The sequence below is a fragment of the Tupaia chinensis genome, unplaced genomic scaffold, assembly GCF_000334495.1.
Source record: "Tupaia chinensis unplaced genomic scaffold, TupChi_1.0 Scaffold000045_1, whole genome shotgun sequence".
NCBI classification, from domain to species: Eukaryota; Metazoa; Chordata; class Mammalia; order Scandentia; family Tupaiidae; genus Tupaia; species Tupaia belangeri.
The window spans coordinates 2948373-2972115 of NW_006159501.1; the positions used below are offsets into that span (position 1 = coordinate 2948373).

At 47.0% G+C, this 23743-nt stretch overlaps 1 long non-coding RNA gene across 1 annotated transcript; it reads left to right on the top strand.

Annotated features, from left to right (window-relative positions):
* Positions 1–3040: 3040 nt before the first annotated feature.
* On the top strand, positions 3041–9272 carry LOC102479495 (uncharacterized). Its single transcript, XR_333328.1, has 3 exons — positions 3041–3472; positions 7995–8278; positions 9050–9272. It is a non-coding gene; the product is annotated as an uncharacterized LOC102479495 (long non-coding RNA).
* The last annotated feature ends 14471 nt before the right edge of the window (positions 9273–23743 follow it).

Genomic DNA, 23743 nt, shown 5'->3' on the forward strand with positions numbered 1-23743 from the left:
TTATAAAAGCACGACCTCCGTTCGTGAGGGTTCCACCTTCGTCTGATCACCTCCCAAATCCCCATGTCTGAATACCATCACATTGAGGTTAGGGTTTCAGCATATGAATTTAAGGGGGAACCAACTTCTAGTCCATTCCAGAAGATATTAGGAAAGTGACATCGTGTGTGGTCAGGGCTAAAGTGGGAATGTCTAATGCTACGACTTTGAACCACAGAGAGGAAGGGATCCCGAGGGAGCCACCGGCACCACCAGCGTGCCAAGTCCGTGTGGAAACCAAATACACCTACAGTTCGAAATGCTGAGAAGTCATCTGCCTCCTCACCCAGGGGTCCCTTGGTACAGTCTTGCCTACCGTCCTGGTCAACGCCAGCACCTTCCCACTCAGGCCTCCCCTCCCTGCCACTCTGCCTTGCCATGTCCACAGAAAAACAGAGCCCTACACTCTGTCCCCAGGGAGCTTGTGCTCTAAGTCTCAAGTCAGAGGCTGGAGGCAAAGCCTCTGTCCCCAGAGGAAGATGCCAGGAATCTTCCTGGCAATGACTGGGACTGGTCCGGAGCACTGGCCTTGGGGTGCACTTGCGGAGTGGAGAAGTGTCCCAAGCCAGGCCTGCCGCAGCCTCTCAGCCTTTTCCTGTCTTCTCGGTGAGTCTTCGCTTCTTCATTTATAAATGAAGAGCTTGGACGAGATGGTTGGTAACTCCCTTCCTAGCTCACAAACTCCAACTCTAAAGCCACTTGTTGCTACAAGCATGAAGTTAGGAGAACTCCCTGGAGTCGACTGTTAGCCCAGGAGGCTTTTGAGAATGTGGCTTGACCGGTATTGTGGGTGTGCTCAGACTCTCCCAAACCTCCAGTGAAAGAAAAATCCCCAGTGAACTTTCCTCGAAGGATATCTGCCAGAGACTTGCTGGGCGTAAGGATCAGGTCAACAATGACCCTCCTGCCCTCACTCACAGCCACCTCACTAAATTCAAATATGCAGCTGATCGGAAAGGCAGGACAGGATTCTTCACACGTAAACTATCTTTATTTTTTTTTTAATCTCATTTTCTTCCTCTTGTGTTCCCTGGGAAAAAGCCTTTGCAAAGCACAAGAAAGATTTTTTTCCCCAAAAGAGTTTACTTCAAGGTTAGTTAAACAGTCAGCCTTTTCCTGTCTTCTCGGTGAGTCTTCGCTTCTTCATTTATAAATGAAGAGCTTGGACGAGATGGTTGGTAACTCCCTTCCTAGCTCACAAACTCCAACTCTAAAGCCACTTGTTGCTACAAGCATGAAGTTAGGAGAACTCCCTGGAGTCGACTGTTAGCCCAGGAGGCTTTTGAGAATGTGGCTTGACCGGTATTGTGGGTGTGCTCAGACTCTCCCAAACCTCCAGTGAAAGAAAAATCCCCAGTGAACTTTCCTCGAAGGATATCTGCCAGAGACTTGCTGGGCGTAAGGATCAGGTCAACAATGACCCTCCTGCCCTCACTCACAGCCACCTCACTAAATTCAAATATGCAGCTGATCGGAAAGGCAGGACAGGATTCTTCACACGTAAACTATCTTTATTTTTTTTTAATCTCATTTTCTTCCTCTTGTGTTCCCTGGGAAAAAGCCTTTGCAAAGCACAAGAAAGATTTTTTTCCCCAAAAGAGTTTACTTCAAGGTTAGTTAAACAGCATTTTCCCATAAATAAGCATAAAAGCTATGTCCCCTGGGCTGATTTCTTTCAGTTTATACAATGATTACAATGACTCTCGATTCTATACACGGTACCATCTCGCTTTGAATAATAACAGCTAAAATATATAATGCTAGTATTTTTAAATGTACACACACATACACAGAAAAATGAGTAACCTTGACCCTGGACTATTACAGTATTTTGAAATGATTTTCGATGTGTCTTGATTTCACGCATCTTTGTTTAACTTACGGGTTACTGTCAAGCTGTGTTAATCCTGTTGATCTTTAGTCTGTATATCAAGGTCCAAATTATTCGTTTTAGTTTAATCCGTTCTACTAAAAATGTTAGTTATGTCTTTAGCATTTCAGTCATCTAGGGATGAATGCTAAGTTTCGAAAGAGATTCTTCCAGTTTCAGAGATATCCGGATGTTTAGAGAGCACCTAGCCTATGCAGAAGAGGAAGCTGAAGCCCGGAGAGGTAAATGGGTTGTCTAAGGCCCACAGCCAACTGGAAGAGAGGAAGAACTAGAAACTGATTCTTATCTTCCAGGTGTGGGTTATTTCTGCTACAGAAGGCTTCTCATGTTTTCAGTCAAAAAACACCCAAATAAGGCCAACTGGTGGCGTGTACTTAGGGTGGCTCAATCCCACATGGCAGACGGCACAGTCCAGAGTCCTGGACCCAGCAGCTTCGAAAACACTCCAAGGATGTGTGAGGATGTGGCCAACAGCCTGAAAGGAGGGAGAAATGGAGGAGAAGGAATTGCAGTGTGACCATCGGTCGATCCTCCCCTGGAAGGTGTTTCCTCACTTTCTCTCTCTCTCCTTTGTCTCTCCTGTGAGCGCTCGCTAGCAAAAAGCAAACAAACAAACAAACAAAAAACCAAGTAGAGCTCAGTGACTTCTTTCAGGAGGCCATTCACCCAAGTCCTCATAAAGCCTTTTTACCATAAGCAGACAAACAAACAAAAAGACATGGGGAAGAGAAAAAAAAGTGGACAGAGAGTAGAGCTGGAGGGAGAGGGCATGACTGAGCGAGGACAGTGAGACCCGGCGTGGCCAAAGAACAGCCTGCGACCGGGCACGGAAGGCACGCGGGAGGAGGCAGACTGAAAAGCCTCTCAGACATGTCAAGTTTGGATGATATCCTAAGAGCAATGGGGAGTTATTGGAGTGTACTGAGTAACAAGGGATATAATCAGATTCGAGTCTTATTAAATGTATTTAGTATTTTTTAAGTTGAACACAGCATGAGGGTCCTCAGGCAGTGAGCTGTCAGGGAAGCACAGCAAGCCTCGGGAGAGAGTGGCCTCTTCAGTGTGTGAGGGGATTTGGGCTGGGGAGCAGCCTGGAGGAGTATGGGGGGACAGAGAGGCTTGGGGTCACCCACTGGGCTCTGGGCGAGTTCTCAGACCGGTTTCTGGTATTTGCCAATCAACGGGTTGCCCTGGGCCAGCGAGAAATTCAGAGAGAACTATCCTTAACTTGGAAAAGGGAGCAGACGGAGCCTAGGCCTCCCTGGAGAAGAAGGCAGGCAAGGGGGAGGAGAGAAGATGGAGAGAAAGTGGGGAGAGGGCGAGAGTAGGAGAGGAAAGAGCCTGATGGAAACCACCTAGGACAGCCTGGAGTCAGAGGTGACATCCTCTCTGCCCAGGGAGGACGTGGACACAGGCCCGTCCTTGCCCTGTGATTTCACTGGGCTGAGACATCTGAGGTCACTGCCAGCTCTGCTCTCCCCGTGTCTGTGAGCACTTCCACAGCCAGGGCCGAGGCCCAGGCCCCCAAGGGCACGGAGGCCGGTAAGGTGGGCAGGGAGGCCGGTAGGGTTGGCGTGGAGGCCAGAATGCGCAGGAGGTGCCCGCGAGGCATTCCAGGAAAAAGAAGGAAACCTCCAAGAGCCACTCACTGGGGCTTCTTAACCCTCCTGTGCCTGTGGCCCTGCCCGGAGGCTGGGAGCCTGCGGCTAGCCCTCTGGCAGGCCAGGGCAGCAGCCGGTTGGGGACTGGTTTCCCTCGGCTACAGACAGCCTGGCTCCGGGCCCACCTCCCGGTGCCCTGGGCCTGACATCTTCTGGGCAGAGCCGCGGTGCCCAGGGAGCCGTGTGGATGGTGTTAGTAAACACGCTTTCTTGCGCCCAGCCTGGCAGGGCCTGTGGGCAGCGGGAGGGCGCAGAGCTGGCAGCTCCCACGGCTGGGCAGGCAGGCGGGCAGGCAGAGGGGCGGGCGGGCGGGCCGCCCCGCACAGCCAAGCCAAGGCCCAGAATGGAGCAGCTGCTCGTGTCGCCATGGAGACGGGACTGAACAATGAGCAGCCAGAGAGGCAGCATGGCCGCCTGGCACCGGGCTCTGCCACCCGACCTCACACCTCCACGCACGCACGGCCCAGGCCTCCCTGCTGCAGACCCAACGGGCAAAGGAGAGCGGGAGAGCGGGAGAGAGGAAGAGGGCAGGCCACTGAAAAGGAAGGTGAGGGTGAGGAGGGGCGCTGGGGATCACAGCTCCACTGCTGCAAAGTTGAGCAAAAATCTCACCCTCTGATTCTAGCTAAAAATACATTTTTAAAAACTAGCCAGCTTTTCAGAGGGTCACGTGGTGCCCTGGATTTTTGTGTAACAGGAGAACGAAAGGGGGTTTCTAATTAGCACAAGGCATCTTGAATCAAATCACCTTCTACTTAGAGAGAGGGGTAACAGAGAGCCTACCAGAGCTTTAAGTCCCAGGAAATTAGAAGAACGCTTTTTTAAATGGACCTAAATCCCACCTAATTCCCCCTTGGAGATAATGTGAAGGAGAAGCCAAAAGGTTTAGCCACAGCCTGGAAATGGGGACCTGAAAGGTCTGGTCTAGCCCCTTAGGAAGGCAGAGCGCACCTGCGTTGGTCCGGAGAGCTGAGGGACCTGAGAGCCTTTGCAGGAGGGAGTTGGTTATAGGGCTCAGAGGTTGTGGGGCTCTGAGCACTATCTTTATGCAAGACGCTGTTTTGATGACCGGCAGTCAATAGAGAAGAGTATGTTGATCCCTGTCTTTCAGGAGCTCCAGAGACCCAAGGGGGAGGCATTAGAACCAGGTCTCCCTTTAACTCGGGTAAGCAGGCATACAACCCCCATGGACACCCTCACACTCAGCAACCAGCCACACTCCGTCTCTCAGCCCAGATCCTGATTTCTCCAATGAAAACTGGGTTTCCAAGCATCTGAGCCTTGCAGGACCTCTGTTCAAGGACTGGCAATTCCCAGCCTAATTCCCACCATGTTCTTAATCTCCCAGGAGGTCAGTTGATTTCTTCCTGTTTCAGAGTAGGTGGATGTGCCCAAAGGTTGCTAGACTCCTTTGCAACCCTTTTAAGAGAAAAGAGGGGTCTAACTCTCTAGTTGGGTGGAACATAACAGCTGGAAGGGCTATTTCAGAGATTCTGGTGTCCCCTCCCATCTCCAATTTGGAAAGCACACACTTGGAAGACCTTCGCCAGTGCATGCTAGAGCTGAACCAGAAACTCAGGAGCCTACATCCAAGTGAAGGGAAGCGAGAGTGATGGGGTGCGGGGAACACGAAAGAGGGGATCGGTGTTGAACAGCCCTCTGGGATGGTTTAAAAATTGAGATTCAGAAAGCAGGCAGGAGAAACAATGTGACAGCAAGGAGGACGAGAGCTTGGAAAGAAAGGGACTTGGGGAAAAGAGGCACCTTCAGCCATCAAGCTCATGGATCGAGTCAGTTACTAGCCACTGCATTAATCTAAGAGACACCGAACAGCCCATCCTCGGCTTCTCAGCATCGAAAACAGTAGGCACCGACAAAGATAAAACCCAGGAGACTTTCCAAGGAAGGAATGAGCACTAGGACCAAGCCAGCCACCTCCCCAGCTTCCCGCTCCCTCCTCCCCTGCCCTATCCCTTGCTGGAAGGTTCTCGGAGCTCTGGGAAGCCATCTGCGCCAGCTCAGAAGTGGCGAAGGGGGAATTAAAACCATGAAACGAAGGATCAGAGAGAGACTCTCTCCCCCTCAAGAGCCACTTTAGTAGATGAAAAAAGCCAGGCGATTTTTAATCATCGCAAATTGTTTGAGCCTCTGATTCCATCTCCTCTGAAGCCCAGGCGGCCTCCCCTGGTCCCTAAATGATGCTCTGCCGTGGTCCAGACTCTACCCGGCGTAGTGTCCACCTTCATCCCCCTCCCCACTTCCTGGACCCCTCTGCTTGCCTTCCAAGGTTCTGGCTCAGGCCAGGCTGGCTGGACTCTGCTTATCTAAGGAGATCTGACAAGACTGCAGCCCTCAGGGGTATGGCCGCTGGCAAACCATATGGTACATCGTAAATAGGACTTCCTTTTAGGAAATGAGCGCTGTAATTAAATCCCCATTCATTTTTTGTAACATACACACAGAGACAAATAGATCTTTATCCTTTAGAGGCACAGAAGAGAAATGGCTTGTGGGGAACAGAGATTGTCTGGTGTCAACTCTCCGAAAAGGGCTTCCTAGATCCAGATCCAGGTGGAATGAGAACTTCCACTTCTTAAGCCTAGTCCTCAGCCCAGGTGGGTAAGAGGCTCTGTTTCCCTGTCTAGGACAAGCAAGGGAGGATTTTGAAATGGAAGATTGTTATTCGTCTCAAATTTGGGCCGAGGAAGCAATCGCTCCTTCCCATCCCACAGTCCTGCAACAGCGCTAACTTGGGAGCACCGCTGAAATTAGATTTATAGCAAGTGGGTTTAATTGGACTGGGTCCAACTCTCCCCGCATGTGCTCGCCCTGAGCTGAGCACTGGTCTAGGTACCGCGGAGGGTCACAGGACACAGAAGGGACTCTGGGGAAGGGGGCTGATCCTGTACGACACGCAGTCCCCAGGAAGGGATGCATGGTGAGGGACGGGGGTGACTCTGTTGTGGTGATCCCAGGGAAAAGTAGTACTTCCTGAACAGCCTGTGTGGGGAGCCTCCCAGGCAGAAGGAAGGTGTGGAGCACAGTGCTGAACGCCGCCCAGTGTTTGAGCCACAGGACTCACGAGAGAGACAGTTGAAGAAAAGAGGAAATCGGACATCTCTCCTGTCTTTGAGAACCAGTCAGACCCAATATTCGATTTCCTCAGAAATGCAATTCCCTTCATAATGTCATCAGATGTCTGTTTTCTGGCTCACATTAGGCAAAACAAAATAAGACAAAAAGCACCAGAACTGTTTCCCAAGTTGAAGAGTGTGTGAAAGACATAAGTTGGGTGGTGTGCGGGTCTCCAAGGTGAATGAGATCCTGGGGTCAGCCTTGAGTCATTGACAAACCCTCCAAATTGTAAATGCCACAGGGCTCTGCCCCCTAAGCACTTGTGTTTGAAATCAGGAGAAAACCACAAAGCCTCTTTGAGATGCAAATGTGGCACCGTGGGCTGAGCTCGCTCACAATTCAGATTGCTGTCCCCACTGAGTACAGTGTCCGCAGGGCTGGGCTGTCAGGTCTGGGCTGTCAGCGTGGCTTTGGGCTGGCTGACCTGGAGAAGGTGAACCCCCAGAGTGCAAAACTTGGTATAGGGGAGAAAGTGCAAAGAGCCGGTGGAAAATGACGCATGGAGTGCTGCAGAAAAGGCATCCCCCCGCCCCAAGGGCCAGGGCAAGCTTTATTGGAGGAAATCGCTGAGGAGGGTTCAATACCCCTGGCTTGCCTGTCTGTGCTCCCCTGGCTCAAGTCTACTAGCTGTGTGGCTTTAGCAAAATACTTGCTCTGCCTCCCTCCTGAGTAAAATAGGGAAGATAGTAGATGCCCCTTCTGGGCTTGTGATGTTCACTAGGCAGTGCAAGGTTCTAGGCAGTGCGGGGCAGTAGGCAGTGTGGAGTACTGATGTGTAGGACACTAGGCAGTGTGGGGCAGTAGGCAGTGTGGGGCACTGGGAGCTCCCCTCCCCCCATCTCCATTTCAACAGGAGGTGCAGGCGTGTTGCCGTGCTGGGGGCACATAACGAGTGTTTGCTGTTACTGAACGAATGGTGGAAGTCGATGTGCAAAGATGGTGGGGGTCGGTATTAGGAACCCACCTTAGATGAAGAAAATACTATGCAAATTCTTTTTTTTTCCTTCTAATTTGCTATAGGGTTTATACCCTGCCAAAGAGAGAAAATGAAAAGCATTCCCCAGGGGCATGGCCGCATCACAATCCCTTCTTTTCCATTCTTCTCTCAGGATTCTGGGCATGCACGCACACATGCCTGGCGTGTTTTTCAAGTCACCGAGTCCAGGTCTCTAACCACACAGTCGGCCAGGTGGGATCCAGAAATCTGGCTGGCCCGCTATGTAAATTCTTGGCACCAAACGGATTTCCTCTTGTCATCCATTGCTCAGGCTGAACCAGACCACTCAGAAAGAGAAACCCACGTCTGGGCCTGACGGGGGCATTGTGGAAGGATGCGCCAGGGAGCAAGAGCAGCTGACCTTAGGGTCCCTTCTTCGTCTCAAAGTCTGAGACCTCCGTTCTGCCACACACAGCAGTCTCTCGCTGCTCTGCCATGAGGGAAAGGACGCACATCCGGCAGGGGGGTCCTCTCGGCACTCCTCAAGCCCTTTTGGACAACCCAGAGTATACAGGAGATGGCCACATGGAGGGAACCCACCTCCCCACACCTGAGGTAACTAACTCTGAGGCCCACCGGGCCCTCAGGACCTGCAATGTAGCCTAAGGACTAGGGACAGAGGAAAGCAGTAGCCATAGGAGGTTTTGGTTTCCCTCGCCCTCTCTCTCTCTCTTTCTCTCTCTCTCTCTCGCAAAGCCTCATCTTCTCATGCCCTTCATTTGAAGTAGGACACAGAGCCTGGTTCCTTGCCCAACGTCACAGACAGTCAAGCCATTGGCTAGACCCAAAGTCAACGCCAGGCTCCTTCCTCCCTGTCTTCTCTCACCACCATGAATTGCTCCACCATGTGCAAAGGGCTTCCCCATGGATGATCCCCATCTGCCCCAGGGCAGACCTCAGCAGGCCATTTTGCAGGGAGTGAGCCAAGGCCCAGAGAGGGTGAGTAGTGGTGGAACTGGGATTTGGTGCTCTCCATCGTGTCAAGTGCAGGGAGCAGGTTCTCTCACTGCCCCCATGTTTACGGGTCACATTTGACCACGTCATTGTCACTACCCTCTTCTTGTGCAGAACACCTTAGCTCCAATCTCTGTCCTCTCTTGGACCATCCCTCTCACTCCAGGACTGGTTTCATTGCTAAGAAACCACTTTGTCTATAAACAGACTTCTCCCTTCTGGGAGCACCTTTTCACACTTTTCATCGTTCTCCCCTATGTTACATTGAACAAAACAGCAGTTTTCACATGGATAATTATACTTTGCATTCACTTAGCACTTCCAACTCTTTACAAAACTTTCCCGTCTATTATCTGATTTTATCCTAATAAGCCCACGAGACTGCCAGTGTGCTCCTCATGGCACAGATGAAGACAAGGAAACGCAGAGAAATCGCTATCTGCTTCCAGATGGCCCAGCTCATCGACAGACTGTGCTGAGAGCCTAGTGGAATGCCCAGTCCTACAGTCTTCAACCTACTACGTTCATTCTTCATCATAGGTTGAGTTTCAACTTAAAAATATATATGATGGGGGGGGAAAGGTGGCATGGTGGTTAAGGTGCTGGACTCCCACATGGCCGACTTTGGTTCAAGTCCTGGACCTGGCAGCTTGATTCCTCGTTTGCTTTCTCTCTCTCTGTCTCTCTCTGATGACTACACCAAGATAAATTTAATACTAATAATAAAATGAAATAAATGATTCTTTAAAATAAATTAATATTATTTATACACACACACACACATAGTAAGTCACTTTCAAGGATGGGAAGATCATTTGAGTTTGAGAAATATCAAAATCCACCAGCTGTCACAAAACCACCGGCCTAGAGCTCGGAGTGGACATTCTAATCAAAACTTTGCTCTTTATGCTGTATGTGACCCCCAATGAGTCATTCTCCTCCTAGCCTCTTCTTCCTCACCTGTAAAATTATGAGAAAGGAACACACTGTCCCTGGCATGAGCAAGAAGCGACTTCCAGCTTCTGGAGTCCATAATCCAATCTTCCGATTTGACAGGGAGAAAACGGGCAGTTTTCTTTGACTTTCCAGGTTGGGAATCTGCAAAACAGAGCTGAGATTCACAGAGGAAGAAAATCTGGGCAAGGTCGCTCTTATCCTAATCTAGTCGAGGTGACACCGTGTCAGCTAGAATGCCAGGTAACTGATTACAACGTGAGCGGGCCTTGTTCTGCCTTCTCTCTGCAAACAGGCATTTAATCCCAATGTCCTGTGTGAAACGTATTCCAGTTTGCATGGGGGAAGCCCATAGGTTCTCAATTCTGCCGTGAGAAACAAAGGCCTTCATTCACTGAACAGTAACTCAAGAGGGTAGTTTCTGCTCTTACCAGTCAAAAAATGTTGTCTGGCCACGACATCTCATCGCCCAACTCAAGAGGCCAGAGAAGGCTCTTTCCACACTGGCTCTCTTTCATACGTGGTGAAGCCCACGTTTGCCATTTCCTCCTCCTGAATACAGTCTCAGGTTCATTTTATAGAGAGATACGTCAAGCCAGAGGTTTTAATGACAAGATAATGAGGAGAGGAGGACTCTATTTGTTGCAGGAGGGTTTGTGGTACAGAAAACAAAGCGACTTGGCCATTTGTTTTCGGAAGAAAGACTTGACAAGTCCCTTCAATAGTTAGCTGAGAAGTGACTTCACACATACATAGGAAACATTTCCATCAAATGTACAAAAGTCCCCAAAAAGCACTCTTTCATTCCCAGTGGAGTTCACAGAAGGTGTCTAATGTATGGCCCAAGAGTTATGATACAAACTTATTCATGGAAGACAAATATGTCACCCTCAAACAGCTTCTGAAATATACAGAACGGAATTGCATTCCCAGACAGGGCTGAAGCAGGGAAAGTTTGTCATCAGATGGTGTGTCTTCTTATTCCCATTCATCCATTCGAGGACTGATACTTGGTTAGAGTCGATGGGTTTGCAAGGCACTATGGGAAGGGCAGAGGAGCAAGCCCAGACATGCTATAGCTTGCAATTTTGTCTGGAAATCAATTGACTGCATGTTTGCCTGAACTACAGTGAAGAATATGATAAAACCTTGAAAAAAGGCAAAGCAAATAATTACAAGAATTCCAAGGAAGGGGCCTGCCCTGTGGCTTACTTGTTAAGGGAGCTGAATTTCAAATGGCTGACTGGTACAGGTCGTGGTCCCATGTGACCTGGAAAACATGCAGGGCACACATGAGTGCATACCCCAAATCCCAACAGGAAGGCAAAAAGGAAGAAAAGGGATGGTGGTGTGATCTCACCCCACTGAGGTCTGATTTCTGCCTCTGTGTCTGTCTCTGCCTCTGTCTCTGGCATGTGCCCTCTGGCAATTACAAAAGAAATTTAAGGAAGAAGTAATCCTAGTTTATTGAAGCTTCAAGGAATTGTTTTACATTTATTTATTTAATTTTATTTATTCATTCATTTATTTTAATTTGACTAGAGAGCAACAGAGAGAAAGAGAGAGAAAGGGAGAAGGAAGCCACCAGGTCCAGGACTCGAACCATGGTCAGCCATGTGGGGGTGTCCAGCACCTTAACCACCATGCCACCTGCTGGTCCCTCAAGGAGAGTTTTAAATGTTTTAAAACATTAATGAGCATAGAAGGATCTGGAACAGCCCTATCTTCTAGAACCTTCGAAACAATGGAAATTTTCTCCTCTGAACAATACGCTACCCTATAGTTTTGTGTTGAATGTTAGAGGTATGGTTAGTGTGACTAAGGAACAAAATTTTATATTTCATATTTTAAAAACATGAAAACATGGGACCAGCAGATAGCATAATGGTTACGTCGCTGGATTCCCATGTAGTTGACCGCGGTTCAAGTCCTGGACCCAATGGCTTCAATTCATGTCAGGTGCATGTGCATGCATGCTAAGATCCCGAGAGGAGAATGGAGAAGGGATTGTAGCATGGCCATCCCTCCTGGAGGGGGGAATGACTTCTCACTTTCTGTCTCTCTGTCTCTCTCTGTCTTTCTGGTGAGCACATACACCCTATGGAAAAACCTCTCCATTAAAAAAAAAATTATATATGTGTGTGTGTGTGTGTCCTTCATTTTTATTGTGTATAACATAAACTTTACCACTTTAGCCATGTTTTTAAATTCACAATAGAGGGCATGTACATGCATACAAGAGTGAAAGACAGAGAGGGGGCAACTGCCTGGCCTAGAGGTTAAGGTGACCAACTGTGCAGTTCAAGTCCAGTCCCAGAAGCTTGAGAAACACACCAGGGGTGTGTGCATGTGTGCCCAACACCCAACAGGAGGGAGAAATAGAAGAAAAGGGATTGCAGTGTGACTGTTTCCCAAGGGGGAGTGCGTTCCTCTCTCCCTCTGCCCCACCTCATAAGTGCACTCAGGCACTAGAAAATTCAAAAACAAACAACCAGTGAAAAAGAGAGTGAGCAAGAGGAGTACTCCCACATCCCTCACAGGATCTGATCAGACCATGACTCCCTTCCCTCAGTCCCTCAGTCCTCCAGACGGTCGTCTGTAAGGTCTTGGATGCTTGCGCGGGCGCCCAGTGATAGGGCCAGTGGTTCCAACCATGATCTTCACGTGAGACCCAGCTTGTCTTCAGTATCACCGCTGCACCAGGGAGCTGGCCCGACTATACTGTTTTCACGCGTGCAATCAGTGGCATTAAGTATATTTACAATGTGGCACAACCACCACTACTATTTACAGAACTTTTTCATCATGTCCGATTAAAATGTTGTACCCATTAAGCAACTTTTGGGGCCAGCAGGTAGCATGGTGGTTAAGGCACTTGACTCCCACGTGTCTGGCCACCGTTCATCTCCCGGACCTAATAGCTTGCTTCCTCACTTTCTCTCTCTCTCTCTGATGAGTGCATGTGTCCTGTTGCAAATTTTAGAATAATGATAAATAAAATTAAATAAATCATTAAAAAAACAAAACCACTTATTCTCCCTTACCCCCAGCCCTTGGCAACCTCTATTTTACTTTCTGTCTCTACATGAATTTGCCTATTCTAGGTAACTCACATAAGGAGAATCATGCTATATTGGTCTTTTTGTCCAAGGTTCATCTGTGCTGTAGTATATAGCAGATTTTCATTCTTTTTTATGGCTACATAATGTTCTGTTGATGTATATACCATATTTGGCTTATCCTTTCACCTATTAATATTCTATTTAATCTTAAATAACTAAAAAAAAAAAAAATTTGGAGACCATTTTGCTATAGGGTGCATGCGCTCACCAGAAAGACAGAGAGATAGAAAGTGAGAAATCACCCCCCAGTGGGGATAGCCATGCCACGATACCCTCTCCTCCATTCTCCTCTTGGGATCTTAAGTCCACATGCACATGTGCCCAGCATGAGTTTAAGCCACTGAGTGTGGGATTCAAACCACGGTCGACGACATAAGGTTAGTCAAGAAAGGTACAAAATGGGGCTGCCAGCTGGCATGGTGGTTAAGGCAGCTGGACTTCGACATGGCTGACTGTGCTTTGAGTTCCGAACCGGGCAGCTTGCTCTCTCACTTTTCTTCTCTTTCTCTCTGGTCAACTTCAAGAAAATAAAAAAATAAAATAATGACAATGAATAAAACCAGAGAGGAAGAGATGCCAGCGAGCACACCATCGAGAGGAGAGAAGACCTTTGGGCAAAGAGGAAGGTACATGACAGCTGACGGTCGACGACATAAGGTTAGTCAAGAAAGGTACAAAATGGGGCTGCCAGCTGGCATGGTGGTTAAGGCAGCTGGACTTCGACATGGCTGACTGTGCTTTGAGTTCCGAACCGGGCAGCTTGCTCTCTCACTTTTCTTCTCTTTCTCTCTGGTCAACTTCAAGAAAATAAAAAAATAAAATAATGACAATGAATAAAATTAAACAAAAAATAATTCTGTAAAAAAAAGGAAGAAAGGTAGAAAATGAGGTTAGAGGGCTAGCCTGTGGTGGTTAAGGCACCCTTATCTCACATGACCACCTGTACGGTTCGGTTCACGAACCCACAGCGGGCCCCAATGGAGAAGGGGTTGCAGTGTGATCATTCCCCACACAGGATGCTTTCTCACCTTCACTGTCTGTCTATCTCTCTCCTGCAAGGACATGTACTCTCTGGCAAAAATTTTTACAAGTTGGAGCCAACAGGTAGTGTAATGGTTAAGGCACTGGACTCATGGCCGGAGGCTGTTCTAGTACCAGACCTGGCAGGTTGCTTTCTCACTTTCCCTCTCTTTCTCTTTCTATGGTGAGTGCACATGCCCTGTAGCAAATTTTAAAATAATAATGGTAAATGAAACTAAATAAATAAATCTATAAAAATAATAATGTATATAACATTTCCAGTCTAGAAAGTAGATAAACTAAATATTGTTAAAGTTGCAGGGGAAAAGTAAAACTCCTCACTTTGGAAAAGGATTCCCTGGAGACATCCTTCAGAGGATGTTCTCTCTTAGGACACTAAGAGTTGGATTTGATCTGTTCTTAAAAAGTGCATGTATAGGGACCAGCAGTTAGCGTAATGGCTATGTCGCTGGACTCCCATGTAGTCGACTGTGGTTCGCATCCCGGACCCGGTGGCTTAAACTCACACCGGGCACGTGTGCGTGCGTGCCCAAGATCCCGAGAGGAGAACGGAGGAGAAGGGATTGTGGCATGACCATCCCCCCTGAGGGGTGATTTCTCGCTTTCTGTCTCTCCGTCTCTCTCTGTCTATCTGGTGAGCACATGTGCCCTATAGCAAAAACCTCTCAAAAAAAAAAAAAGTGCATGTATAACTCTCCCAGCCCACGATTGTACCCCTGTAGCAGTGAGGCTCCATGTGGGACCAGAACAACGCTATGATCATCACAGGTTTCCGTGATCATGGCATTGGATGAAATGATCCATTGGATGAGACAGCAAGGAAGACTGGAAAAAGGAACCAGCAGATGGAGTAATGGTTACGTTACTGGACTCCCATATAGTCAACCACGGTTCAAGTCCCAGACCTGGTGGCATAAAACTCATGCTGGGCGCGTGTACGTGCGTGCCCAAAATCCTGAGAGGAGAATGGAGGAGAAGGGATTGCAGGATGGCTATACCCATGGTGGGGGTGATTTCTTGCTTTCTGTCTCTCTGTCTCTCTCTGTCTCTCTGGCACGTGAACACACCCTATAGCAAAAATCTCTCAAAAAAAAAAAAGAAAAAAGAGGGACCAGTGGGTAGTATAGGGGTTAAGGCACTGGACTCCCACATGACCAGCTATGGTTTGAGTCTCAGACCTGGAGGCTTGCTTTCCTACTTTCCCTTTCTCTCTCTCTGGTCAAATTAAATAAATCATAATAATAAATGAAATAAAATAACTCTTTTTTAAAATAATTATTTTATTTAACTTTATTTATTTATTTTAATTTGACCAGAGAGGGACAGAGTGAGAGAGAGAGAGAGAGAAAGTGAGAAAGCAAGCCACCAGGTCCAGAATTCATTGAGCTGGGATTGGCCATGTGGGAGTCCAGTACCCTTAACCACCATGCCACCTGCCGGCCCCAAAATAAAATAATTCTTTAAAAAACAAAATAGTGGAAAGAACCAGTCAGGCTTTCAAGTCAAGACTTCTTCGTCAGGAAAGTGACCCAACTTCTTTAAAGCACAATCTCCTCATCCTTCATGTGGAGAAACTCCAAGCCATCTTGTATGCCTTTGCATAAAGAGCCTGGTCCAACATCTGGAAGGTTGTAACAATACCGAAAAGAAGTAGGGAAGGGGAACATTGGCTGTTATGTTATTTATAAAGCAAGCGAGAGGGCTGGCAGGTGGCATGATGTTTAAGGCACTGGACTCCCACATGATCGGCCATGGTTAGAGTCCCAGACCTGGTGGCTTGCTTTCTCACTTTCCCTCTCTCTCTCTCTCATCACATTTTAAATAAATTAATAAATAAATTCATTGACTTTTCTTAAAAAGTGAGAAAATGCTGCCAGGATGCTGGAGGTCTTACGAGGTCTGACTTAATGGTAGAAAGAGACAGGGACCTGGGTCAACGTCTCAGATACACCCAGGGGGTGGGACCAGGATGGCAAAAAGATTCAAAGTAGGGATTGCAGTAGGTCTTCTCTTATCGTTATGTCCATTTGACAGATGCAGAAACTGAGTCTCCAACTTCTAGTTTCTCCTGAGATGTTAACTAGAGAGCTGGTGGATACAGTGGCAACCAGAGCTCAGATGAATCCGCTGTGGGGAGCAGAAGAAGCGGACATCTCTCCCCTCTGCCACACCCAGCGTGCTGCCCCCTCTTACCAGGAGCTGTCAGGAACTGGGCAGTGGCGACATGAGGAGTGCCAGCACCTTGGAGACATGAACGCAGTAGGCTCAGGCTTAGAGAAAGGGATAGAGCGAAGCTTAAAAGTGTTGACTAGGGATCAGCAGATGGTGTAATGCTTACATGGCTGAACTCTCACATGGTCGACCGTGGTTTGAGTCCCGGATCTGGAGGTTTGAAACTCACACCAGGCACATGTGTGCACATGCCCGAGATCCCGAGAGGAGAATGGAGAAGGGATTGCAGCGTGATCATCCCTGCAGTGGATGATTTCTCACATTCTGTCTCTCTGTGTCTCTCTGTTTCTCTGACAAGCACACATCTCTCTCTAAAACAAAACAAAACAAAACAAAAAAAACCTGAACCTCAAACTAGTCCCAATTAGTTATCATTCTCTGTCTTCACAAAACCCATAGTTCCCAAGCAAACCAAATGGCTTAATAGTCCCAAATCTTTATGCAACTCCTGCTTTCTGGAATGTCATCCTTCAATTTTATTTTTCCCCTGAAAATCTCCTCCTTGGCCATCAACACTCAGCCCACACTGCTTCCTCAGCGAGTTCTCTCCCCTACCTGCTGCCGTCCAGGTCTGGATCCTTAGCTGTTCAGGGCAGGAGTCCCACCGGACACATCTCTGTATCCCTGATCCCTGGCACAAGGCTTGGCATGGAACAGACACCCTCCAGGACTGTGACTGATGAGGAAAAAGACATGCAGAGAGAGCTGCCAGTTTGGCCGCCAAAAGCGAATTTACTACAGAGTTTGGACTGAGACCCATAGATCCTGACTCCTGGCCCAACTCAGCAGCTGGGCAGCTTCTGCCAAGACAGCAGAAGGAGTTGCCACCCAGGATCAGGGTCCCGCCTGGTTTGCAACTGAAGAGGCCCGACCAGGGAATTCTCTCTTCCCCCCTGACCCTAGAGGGTCCTGAGCCCTCCTCCCACCCCCTCTGCCGAGGGGCAAGGGGCCCTCAACACACAGGGTTAGTGTTTCCCCCACTCCTCCTCAGCAGAGGAACAGCCTTAGAGGAATCTGGAAGCCCGTAAGCAAGCGTGTCTTTCCTGCTGTATCAGTTTCTAATTGTGCAGGCGAAGGGTCACAAGGACGTCTGGGGGACGCTTTCATCCCAGGCTTGGGTTTTATTTCGTTTCCTTCCTCATTCCCAACAGCTCTTCCAGTGCCCCGTCATAAAGTTGCAGGGCTTTTAGAATTATTTATAATTCATTTTAAGTCGAAAAGAACTCTTAAAAGCCTTTCATGCCTCCCCGATGTTTATTTAGGCCCAGGTAATATTATAATTCACAATGATCCATTCTAAAGGAATTGTCTTGTAAATATTTGCCTGATGAATCCTAATTGGTTACTGGGTTACTTAAAGGGAAAATCGTTTTGGTTGAGTCATGATGTTATGATGTTCTTTAAACCACTCAAAGAACACATTCGACACACATGTGAGGCCTTACAGGGGTGTTCGGTGGAGCAAAGATGGCAGTATGGGTTCTTGCCCACCCCAGGAGTCCAGAGCAAAGAGGGAGAAACAGACAAGGGTAGTTAGGGGGACACAGAATTCTCAAAGGGATAATTAAGTGAAGTCACCATTTGGACTGGAGGAAGCAATATCTGAGTGAAACTTTGACACTAGATTAAACTTTGACAAAAATGAAAGATGAGAGAGAAAAGGCGTCAGGACAGCCAGGTACTGACGAGTCTAAGACTTGAAGGGACTCAAGCTAAGGTCTGGAAAGAAGGGACACGCTTTATCTTAGAAAAATTCACTGGGGGGCTGACTCCATGGCCTAGTGGTTAGGGGAGTTGGAGCTCACATGACAGACCCCACGTTTCAAATTTTGGCCCTAGTGGCTTGAAAAACACACTGGTGTATCCACATGAATAACCAAAATTCCCACGGGATGGAGAAATGGAGAAGGGATTGAAATGCAACCATGCCGTACAGGGAGGTGTTTTCTCCCTCTCCCTCTTGTTCTCTTGCTTTCTGTCTTTCTCTGGTGAGCAGGTGCCCCTTGGCAATTAAAAAGAAGAAGATGGGGCCAGCCGGTGACATCATAGTTAAGGTGCTGAACTCCCACGTGACTGATCTTAGTCCGATCCTCAGACCTGGTGACTTGCTTTCTCACTCGCCCCCCACTCTGGTAAGCACACATGTCCTATAGCAAATTAAAACAATAAGCATAATAATTAATTAAATAATTGTTTAAAAAATAAAAAGAAGGGGACCAGCAGATGGCCTAGCGGTTACATCACTGAACTTCCACATAACTAATCATGGTTTAAGTTTCAGAATCAGTGACTTGAAAATTACATCAAGTGTGTATGCATGGGAGCCAAGATCCCGGGAAGAGAATAGAGAAGGGATTGGCGTGGCCATCTCCCCTGGGGGTTGATTTCTCACTTTCTCTTTCACTGTGTCTGTCTCTGTCTCTCTCTATCTCTCTCTCTTGAATACACATGCCCTGAGTTAAAAAAAAAAAAAAACTAAAAAAAATTAATTTAAAAAAAGAAGAAGGGGGACCAGCAGTTGGCATAATGGCTATGTCGCTGGCCTCCCATGTAGTTGACCACGGTTTGAGTCCTGGACCCAATGGCTTAAACTCAGGCCGGGTGTGTGTGCATGCGTGCCCAAGATCCTGAGCGGAGAATAGAGGAGAAAGGATTGCAGTGTGGCCATTCCCCCAGGGGGGTGATTTTTCACTTTCTGTCTCTCTGTCTCTGTGTCTTTCTGGTGAGTGCACGCGCCCTATAGCAAAAAGCTTCTCCAAAAAAAAAGGAAGTAAGTAAGAAGGGAATGAGGGAGGAAGAAAGAAGAAAGAAAAAAAGAAAGAGAGAGAAAGAAGGAAGGAAAGAAGGAAAGAAGGAAGGAAGGAAGGAAGGAAGGAAGGAAGGAAGGAAGGAAAGAAGAAAGGGAAAAAAAGAGAAGAAAGAAAAGAAAAAGAGAGGAAGAAAAGAAAAAGAAAATTTATTAGAGACAAAGAGGAAGAAATTAACAAGAGAGATCAGAGGCAAAGAAGAGGAAGAGTTCAAGGTTAGTGAGACCCAGCAACACCCTTGCTGTCCTTTACTCTGTCCCTCACAGGGGAGCAATAAAGACTGGAAAACAAGTTATTATTAGTCCTTGGCCAATAGCTCTCTTAAGAAGTGGGTTTCCTATGAAGTTAGTGAAGCAATTTCAAGTCCCTTCACCGACTCCTTCCAAGGCTTTGCTCCTGGTCAGGTGCCGCAGTCAGCTATCTGAAGGGCAGCTGGTTAGAGCTCTGTCTGGCTCACTCTGGCTTCCACATGGCCATCCTTCCCTGGCTCTGGGCGCCAATGCAGGCGTCATAGACATTTTTGCCATTCAGCTAGCAGAAAGCAGAAATTCTGCCTGCACTTCATTACTCCACTACAAAGATATTGACGATGAGCTCGTTAGTGAAATTTGTCAATTCCAAGAATATTTAACATTAATCCCTGCACCCGGATGCCTTGAAATTTAACAGCTCCTCTGTGAAAGAAATTTCATAGGAGTTTTCACAAAATTTACAATTGTAAAATTTTTCTAAAGTATAAATATTGTTGCAGCCTGGTGGCATAGTCAGTAGCAAACTGAACTGCACTACTGGAAGCCACACAGTCAACCGAGAGTTCAGATCCCAAGTCAGTTTGAAAACACATGGGATGCCCAACATCCTGACTAGCTGGAAGGCTGGGGAAGAGGAATGGCAGTAAAATAAGACCCTATAGTAAAAATATATTTTAAGTGTACATGTATTTTAAAAATATTAACTATCTTGGGTCAGCAGGCGGCATGGATGTTATGGTAGCTGGATCCCAACTTGGTGGCTGTAGTGTTTGAGTCTCAGACCCAGCAGCTTGAAAAGACATGCCGGGCACATGTGTGTGCATGCCCAAAATCCTAAGAGGAGAATGAAGATGAGATTGGGATATGGCCATCCCCCCTGAGGGGTGAATTCTCACCTCCCTCTCTATCTCTCTCCAGCAAGTACACATACTATATATTTCACATCAGAAAAAAGACTAAATTGCATTTCCACTCTCTCCGTAGAAAATGTTCATAGAAAGTTGTTGTCGTGAAGAGGCAACCAAAAATATGTAGGAAACAGAATTAAAAGGTGATCAGGCAATTAATTAATAAAACTGGATGCTGACTAGCACAGCAAGAAGATAGATTAGATGCTATTAAGAAGGCACCCAAAAAGGACCAGCAGGTGGCGTGGTGGTTAAGGCACTGGACTCCAACATGAATGACTGCGGTTCGAATCTCAGACCTGGTGGCTTGCTTTCTTACGCTTCTCTGGTAAGCATATGTGCTCTACAGCAAATTTTAAAATAATAATAATAAATAAAATTAAATAAATAATTCTTAAAAAAGAAAAGAAGGCACTTTGTAGCATGTTATATAAGATAAAAACCATATTAAGGAAAAAATCAAGAAATCAAATGTGCAATTTCAGTTTTTGATTTTGTCTTGTCTATAGAGGTGTTTGATATGGCAGATTTTTGAGGCAATTTTTATACATTTCTAGATTAGATTTCCCTCCACTTCTTCCACTGAGGGAAGTAAGCTTACCGATGCCTGGTTTTGCTGTGTGTCTATGTGTGATTGATTTGTTTGTTTTTTTGTCGTTGTTGTTGCTGTTTTGGCTATGTAGGTAATGCTTATAGAACAAGCTGCAATGTTTGCAGTATGGTTTTAGTGGAATCATCTAAAACAGAAAATACAGCAGTGTGTACCATATTTAATAGGCGGTTTCTTCCATACCAACCTTAGCAGGCATTAAATATAAATTCCCTGGGATGGGGGCTGTCATGGATTTTCTGATATCCATGATGTTCAGCATTTTTATACTTAATTTTTTGTCATTTATTTTCTCTTAAATATTTGTATAGATAATTTTGCTTTTCTAATTTTGTAAAGAGGATTCTAAACTTACTTGAGGGCCCATAAACCTGGATTCCCCAAGCCCTTAATCCACCCCTCACCCTCTTCCGGGGACACCAACCCAACCTTCTGCTCCAGGCAGTCCTCCTTCCTGAAACAGAGACACAGGAACCTTGAGCCTAAGGCTCCCGAGAAGACAGATCTGAGCCAGCTACAGTTAGTCTCCCTCTGGTTCTTTTCCATACACAAATATTCAAGGGCCCCTGTTCCAGATAGCCACTCCAGAAATGCCCCGTAAGAAGGTCAAGTTCTTAGAGGCTCAGAAGCACAGAGCTTCGGAGTCCTTAGCCTTAAGATCATTAGAGCACAGAGGAAACTGAGGTCCAGCTCTAGCCCAGAACACATGGACCAGGTACTTACTGACCTCCAGGCGCCAAGTCCACCCGAGTGAAATAACATCTAGCCATGCTCTGAGGAAGCACAGATTCTGGCCAGGCACTCAAAAAGCACCAAGGGCAGCAGCTCCCACTAAGACAAAGACAGAAGGTATTTAGGATCCAGGTCTCTTGCCTTGAAACCCAAGACCACTGTGTGTTTATGATGAAAGACTCAATCTAAGAGCAACCTAGGCACCTACCAAGTCAAACAGAGAGATGGCTGTGGGGCCGTCACAGCCTGGCCCTTCATCATCTTGGGGACTTCTTTCCTTTTTTTTTTTACTTAAATTTTGCCTGACAGAACTTGTGTTTGCTGAGGAGAGAGAGGGAAAGTAGAAAAGCACCCTCCTTGGGCAATGATCATGCCACAATCTCATCTCATACCCCTCCTTTTCAAATTTGGGGCATGTACACACACACATACCCACACACACACACACACACACACACACCCACATGCCTAGCACGTTTTTCAAGCTGCCAGATCAGGACTCGAATCACACAACCTCGACCACCATGCCAAGGGCTGACCAGCAGACTTTTTAAAATTTAACAAACATTATATGGGACTTCCTACATGCCAGGAATTGTCCCAGAAAATCTATATGAATGAACTAATTTAATGCTCTTAAACCACTCCTTTAAGATGGAGAAACATGGGGCCAGCAGTTAGCGTAATGACTATGTCACTGAACTCCCAAGTAGTCGACCACGGTTCGAGTCCCAGACCTGGTGGCTTAAACTCACGCCGGGTGCGTGTGCGTGCATACCCGAGATCCTGAGAGGAGAATGGAGGAGAAGGGATTGCAGCGTGGCCATACCCCTAGGGAGTGATTTCTCATTTTCTATCTCTCTATCTCTCTGGTGAGCGCACATACCCTATAGTGGAAACCTCTAAAAAAAAAAAAAAAAAAAAAGATGGAGAAACATTAGAAGCCAGCTGGTGGCATGGTGATTAACGGTGCTAGATTCCTATATGACCGACCATGGTTCAAGTCCCAGACCCAGCAGCTTGCTTTCTCACTTTCCTTCACTCACTCTCTCACTCTGTCCCTCTTTGGTCAAATTCAAATAAATAAATAAAATAAAACAAAGTAATTATTTAAAAAAAAAAAAAGATGGAGAGGGGCCAGTAGGTGGCATGGTGGTTAAAAGCACTGGATTCCCACATGACTGACCATGGTTTGAATCCCAGACCTGGCAGCTTGCTCTCTCTCTCTCTCTCTCTCTCTCTCTCTGTTTTGTTCTCTCGCTCTGTCCCTCTCTGATAAAATTTAAATAAATAAAAAAAAAAAAAAAAAGATGGCGAAACTCACACGGAGAGGTTGAGGGGTTTGCCTATGATCACACAGACAGGAAGAGGCAGAGCTGGAGTCAGCCACAGACAGCCCACTCCAGAGCTGTGCTGATGCTGTCAAGAGAAGCTTTTCTTTTCTTTTTTTTTTGTATTTTATTTATTTTTATTCATTTATTTTAATTTGACCAGAGAGATACAGAGTGAGAGAGACAGAGAGAAAAGGAAAGCGAGAAAGCAAGCAATCGGGTGTGGGACTCAAACTGCCGTTGGCCATGTGGAAGTCCAGTGCCCTTAACTACCACAACACTTGCCGGCCCCAAGAGAAGCTTTTCTTGGCCAGCCCCACCCAGATCAGAGTTCTTTGAACAATGGCACTTATGAGACCAGATGAGGTGAAAGAAAGGCAGGAAACAGAGGCAGACTCCTTGAGAACACTCCGGAGCACAGATGAAGGGTCCCTGGACCTAGAGTCTGGAGTCTCACTGTGAATGTGAGCCTGACACTCCCTGAAAGTCACACGACTTATTTGTATCAAGTCCTCCTCCCTAGTGAAATGGGAATGAGATTCCATCCTGTAGGTCACAAAGAGAGATAGGGTGAGGATCAGGTGCCATTTGATGCTCGAAAGGCTTTTCCTGGAAGGAAACTCCTTAGAAACGTGAAAGCTTGTTCAAACAGAGAGGAAAACAATTTCAAGTTGAATGTCAGCCAAGACCCTCCTCCTTTGGGTCCATCGCGGGTATTCGAGGTGGCTACTTGAACTCAATACATGGCTGGGTAAAGTGTGGTGTGTCAGGTCCTGCGATGATGAATTTGAGGCCTAATTCAAGATTTCTTGGGAAAGGCCAACCCTAACACAGACTCCCCTGGTTTCTCTGTGGGAGGGATCCAGAGACTGGCTGCCCAAGAACATACATTGTGGATTGCTCGAGATCGGGGTCTTTACCATCCTTCTATCCCATTTCCGTCTCCACACATCCGGTTCCCACCCTCCTCCAGGTTCACTGGGAAGCCACGCAGTCTTCCCATTAAACAGAACACAGTCTATTTCAAGGTACACATACCACTTAATTTCACATGGTATGAGTCATGATTCACGGTCCC